The sequence below is a fragment of the Sciurus carolinensis genome, chromosome 11, assembly GCF_902686445.1.
Source record: "Sciurus carolinensis chromosome 11, mSciCar1.2, whole genome shotgun sequence".
Taxonomy (NCBI): Eukaryota; Metazoa; Chordata; class Mammalia; order Rodentia; family Sciuridae; genus Sciurus; species Sciurus carolinensis.
Window position 1 is genome coordinate 87,739,283 of NC_062223.1, and position 6,468 is coordinate 87,745,750.

Sequence of the window (6,468 nt, forward strand, 5' to 3'; positions counted from 1 at the left end):
AATGCCCTTCAAAAGAGAATTCTTGGTTTCTTTAAGGACTTTCTTAGATTTATTATACCTTTTTTGTTGTTTCCTCACTCCTTCCCCCCACCCCATAATTCTCTGATGGGCAGAGAGAGTGAGGGTTGAGGCGGCTAGGAGATGGGAAAAGATGCCACACCTAAAACCAAAAAGAAAAGGACTAAACTATGGAACCAACCTAGGTGCCCTTCAACAGATGAATGGATAAAGAAAGTGTGGTATATATACACACAATGGAATTCTACTCAGCCTTAAAAAAGAATGAAACTATAGCATTTGCCAATAAGTGGATGGAGCTGGAGAATATCATGCTAAGTGAAATAAGCAAATTCTAAAGAACCAAAGGTCAAATGTTTTATCTGATATGTGGATGCTAATTCACAATAAGGTGGGGGAAGAATAGAGGTAATTTGGACTAGATAGAGAGGAGTGACGGGAGGGGAGGGGATCTGGGGGAGGAATGATAGTGAAATGAATCAGACATTATTACCTTATGTGCATATATGATTACATGACCAGTGTAACTCTACATCATGTCCAACAAGAATGAGAAGTTATATTCCATTTATTTATGATGTGTCAAAATGCATTCTACTGTCATGTATAATTAATTAGAACAAAATTTTTAAAAGAAAAGAATAGGGAAGGGAGGGTCAGTGAAAGATTTATTTCTGCAAAAATAAAAATCAGTGTATGTGCTCATGGATTTCCTGACATGCATCTACAAGACCTGGTCCTATTAGATCCTCTTTATATTCGCTACTGCTCTTTGAAGAAAGAGAGGAGCTTTTTGTTCTTCTCCATCATCAGAGTATATCATGTTTCTGTTATCCCCACAGTATTTTTTTCTTGTTTATGTTTCTTTTTTGATATTTTTAAAAACTGGAGGACAGCAGGAATTGGAAAAAAAAAAGTAGTTTTGATTACTAGATAAGTTAATATACTGCATTTCAAACTATTTGTTATTAGCAATTCTGAATTAGAAGACAGGCCAATTTTTCTGTTGTATTTTGTATTACTACAGATGAGTTGGACAGATTAATGGATTTCACTGTGATAGTTCTATACATGCATATATCACATATTGGTCATGTCTACCCTCCCTCCTCCACCCTGACTCCAAGTGACATCAAAACATTACTTGTTTTGTTGTTGTTTTTGTTAAGTTTTACAAGTTCCTTATATATTATAGATATTAATCTTCTGTCAGATGAATGAATTACTGGCAAAGGTTTTCTCCCATTCTGCAGGTTGTCTCTTCACTCTGTTTATTGTTTCTTTTGCTGTGTGGAAGCTTTTTAACTTGATAAAATCGCATTTGCCAGTTCTTGGAGTTCTATCCAAGAAACTGTTGCTGTGCCAACATCTTCAAGTATTTCCCTATCTTTTCTCCCAGTAGTTTCAAATTTTCAGGTCTTACATGATTCGACCCAATGTGAGTTGATTTTTATACATGGTGAGAGATAAGGTTCTCATCTTAACCTTCTACTTGTGGATATTGTGTTTTCCCAGCACCATTTGTTGAAGAGTCTGTCATTTCTCCAATGTATGTTGTGACATTTTGTTGAGAACAGTTGGCTGAAGATGTGTGCATTTATTTATGGGTCCTCTGTTCTTTTCCATTGGTATACATGTCTATTTTTATGCTAATGCCATGGCATTTTGTTACTGTGGATCTGCAGTATGTTTTAAAATCAGGTATTGTGATGTTTCCAGCATTGCTCTTTTTGTTCAGTATTGCTTTGGCTATTGGGGGTCTTTTGTGCTTCCATATGAATGTTAGGATTATTTTTTTTTCTAGTTCTGTGAAGAATGGACAGACCAGTTTTAAAGAATCCAGTATAATTTAGGAACTTGCAGCTCAAAACTGCCAGTGACTAAAGGATTTGCATAGGTAAAGAAGATAATGATAATGTAATGTATATCATCAGTCATCCAAGTAATTGTTGAAAATGTCATTCATCCATATTTTTAAATACCTGGAGTTGAATATATGGTTTTAACATTATTTCTCCAAAGTGGATGAATTTTACATTTTAACACCAACTATTTGAAGTTCTATACACATAATCTACATAAATGGAGAACTGAAATTTTTAAAAATTAACCTTTAGGCGTTATTACTTCTAGAAGGGATTAAATAATTTTTTAAACGTGTGCTAGAGAGCATTTCTAATTGTATTAAGAATGCATTTTGATGAGCCAAAATAAACCTTTTCTCCAAGTTAAAAATTGTTTCTGGTATAAGTGAAAATTTGACTTTGAAAGCAGTTTTACTTACTAAATTTAGGGTAGATACATTATTATTAGCAAACAAATAAGACCATTGGTGAAGAAAGTGAGCTTGCATTATGTGTAAGTCAGTCATTCAAATCAAATGTTTAATGAACATCTGGTTTGTGACCATGAGACATGCTGGCATATGTGCCAACATCTATTTTTGAATTCCCAAAAATAGGGCTGGGCCTGGGGATATAGCTCAGTTGGTAGAGTGCTTGCCTCATAAGCACAAAGCCCTGGGTTCAAATCCCCAGCACCACAAAAAAAAAAAAAAAAAAAAATGAGTTCCCAAAAATAAGGGTTTGTTGAAGTAGTATCATTTAGCATTAAATTATGTTTTGTTGAAGATGAATGCCTTGAATATTTTTGTTTGTTTGTTTGTTTTGGTACTGGGGATTAAAACCAAGAGCGCTTAACCACTGAGCCACATCCCCAGCCCTCATGAATGTTTTTGAATATGTATTTCCTTGCAATTAACACTATGGGTGAGTTCTGTACCTTTTTAGTTACACTGCTCTTTAACAAGGTTTATAGAAGTACTACATTATTATTATTACTACTGCCACTACCATTATCAGATTTACCTAAATTTATAGCTAGTTAATGGTTGAACCAGGACTAGGCTTTAAGACAACCACATGGAGATCTTTTAAATACCTCATATTCCCATCCTGATGGAATCTTACTCAGAACTTTTGTCATTACTAATACTCTTAGGTCAATACTTTTAATTTTAATGACATATATATGAAACATTATTCATCAAACAGCAGGATCCATTTCATATGTCCAGAATGTTATTAGGCAAGAACTGTCATCTCTCACACCATCAACACTATTATGAAAGAAGGCATTCAGAGACTTCCGTATATTTATGAAATAGTCAAAGTTATGAAATGAGTCATTAGGAGCTTTCTAGATATTGAGGCAGGCCCCTGAGACTGCAGGATGGGATGTGTTCTGTCTATGGGTAAATGTATAATCAAAGCATTATATATTGGCCAACTTCTATTATATTGTGTGCATGTATGAATATGCCACCATTATGTACAACTATAATGTACCAATAAAAAAAGATAAAAAGAAAGCATTATGAGGGACTGGGGTTGTGCTCAGTGGTAGAGCACTTGCCTAACCATGTGTGAGGCACTGGATTCAGTTCTCAGTATCTCATATAAATAAATGAATAAAATAAAGGTCTATTGACATCTAAAAAATATTTTAAAAAAGCATTATGGGCAAACAGTACATTTGAAGAGAATGATTCATATCCATTTTTACTAAATAAGCTTCTTACTTTTCACTGAGAAGCTTTGGGGAATTTTTTTTAATATTTTCTGAAATAATGATTGTGGAGTAGACTCAGAAAAGCTGGAGGCCCGAGTCTTTCCAACCCAGGCTGCTCACCTGCCCCGCCCCGCCTGGCCTCCCGACTCTGTGGTGAGTTAGAGTGCCTAGAGTGCCCAGAGTTGGAAGAAGGAAAAACACAGGAGCACAAAAGAGATGAGGTCGTGATTTTGCTAAAGTCTTTTGAAGTTGCTCCTTACTTTGTTCAAGTGTGGCTGCTTGTGTGCTGCTTGCTTCCTAATGGTCTGAGCAGGGGTCTTACCTTTTCTGTATATTATACAGCCAAGGACCAAATTACCATGCAGGCTCTGACTAGATGTTTACAGTTACTGACAAAAATATTAGGTTTCCATTTGCCAGAAATTATTCTAAGTGTAACCTTCCTGGAAGATAATAACATTTACTTTGTGAATATTTTTCTAGGATTCTCACCCTTTACTGAGATAAAACCTTTGGGTCGTTAGGAACTGTAATTGTTGATGAAAGTCTCCATTGTTTGTTAAAACATTATCAAATACAAAAGTACGTTTTGAGGTAGTGTCATTAGCTCATTGCAAAAATGCAACAGTTAAACTGGCAATCCAATTGGCTTACCAATTTTCTTGAAAGTGTGTGGAACAATGAGCTGTAATACAGCTTATGGATAAATCGTTTGTGTTTTAATGGGACCCACATTTCACTCATATTTTATTAAAATCTTGCTGTGAGCTTCAGTTAGGTAACTGATTATACATTAGAGAGTTAAGAACCTAAGAGTCAGGTAACTGAGGCAATTGAACAAGATGAGGTAATTTCTCCTCCAACGCCAGATGGGTACCACAGGTGGAGACCACAACACTTGATCTCTTCCATATTAATGTTGACCTTTGCTTTAACTTTTAAATAAAATATTTTGTAATAAACCCCATCATTAAATTGTAAGTTATTGTTTTAAAATGAAACCTTTGTCAGCATGCTATCTTTTTGGGTAACAGTCAAGATAAAAATTCTAGTTCTAAAATAGAAAATAATATAAAAATTCAACTCTGTATCTGGAATAAAAGAATAATTTTTTCTTAGCTGATAATTTGCTGTGAACTGTGTTGGTGTAATGATGATACATTTTGGTATGGAGCTTATTGAATTATTCTTGATATTTCCACAATTGAGAAGACACTGTTTTAATGCATTAAATCTTTTTTTGTATTAAATCTTTTTATGTGTTACCTGTGTACTTTTCACTTGGAAAATACTGTAGTATATTTGCATTCATGTATACACTTGTCTAGAAAAATCTCAGACACCAAGATAACCTCATTAGAGGTCTGGGTGTATAAGCAATGTGTCTATAGAAAAATTGTGTTTTCATTTCAGCAAGTTTTCCCACTGTGGGTCTGAATGGTCTTTGCAGATTGTCAATTGGTTGATTCAAATCAGTGAAGGCTGACAATAGCAAACCTCATGAATTAGTCTTTCCACATATCATTGTACTTGGCAGCAAGCAGATAGCCTCTACAGTTACCTGGAATTTGAAGGATGATCTATAGCTGTAATGGAAGAGAAAGGAAACGGCATAATCCTTATTAAGTTCTTTCTATAGGTGAAAAATTATGCCAGGTGCTTTAAATATTAGCCTATTTAATCCTTACAATAGCTTTTAGAATAAGATGATTATCTCACTTTACAGATGATGAAACTGAAGTTCAAAAAGTAAGTAAGTAATCATCTCAAGGTCATATGGAGAATGGGAGAGGGCCTATGATTAAAATACCTCTGCCTGATTCATCTCTACATCCATTCGTGCATTCATTTGACAAGGATGTAGTGTGTGTCTGTCGTGATTAGTGGAGAAATACAGTAATGCACAATTATCACATCATCCTCCTGCTCATGAATTTACAACCATTTAAACAAATAATTATGAAGGTTATGTGCTATCTACCACACCAAACTACTGAACATTGACTGCAGTCAGGTCCTTAATCTTATGAGAATAATGGAAATTAAAATATAAAAATCTGTTAAGGAGAACTGTACTCTGTATTTTAGTACCTAAACCAAAGCCATAATGTATACTCACTTATAAAAACACCAATGAACATTGGGTGTTGATTTTTCTTTTTTTAAAAATATTATTCTTGCTGATTTTTATTATGAAGTATAAAAGCAATTAAAAGATTATGAGGTTATTTTTAATGATTCAACATTATTATTTTCATCTTTAAATCTCTTAACTACTTAAAACACACTTCAAGGTTTGTTTTTACTTGCTTTTTGTAACAATCCTGTTCAATCTAGTTCTTTGGGATCCTAGTTCAATTCTTCAGAGTCCTGGTTTCTTGATGCTCATAGAAAATTGTGGGTTTTTTAAAAATTTTTAAAAAATTAATAGACAATTATCGAGCTGCTGTTATGTGCAGTGCACTCTGCCAAATGCTGTGGAGAAATACAATTAATCTTTATAAATTCAGTTCTTTGCTCTTAAATTACTAAAAAATTCAGTCCTTTATAAATCATATGAAAGAGATCAATCTGCTGATAGGATAGCTAACAAGTCTCTTAGCGAGATTTGGATCAGGGTGGGTGGTAAGGTTGTTGCACTGGCTACATATGAAACTACCCAGACTCAAGAATCCAGTTGATTCATGATGTTCCAGTCTTGTGCTTGATGTTAGATCTGGGGACAAGGAAGCAGTTAGGATGACAAAACCAGTTTAAAATGAAGTCCTAGCAGTGCCTTATCTAGCATAAACACAAGTGGAGGAAAAAAATATCAAATTTATTCACTTTTCCTATGTCTCTTTGCTAAACAGATATGTTCCTTAATAACTAAGCAGAACA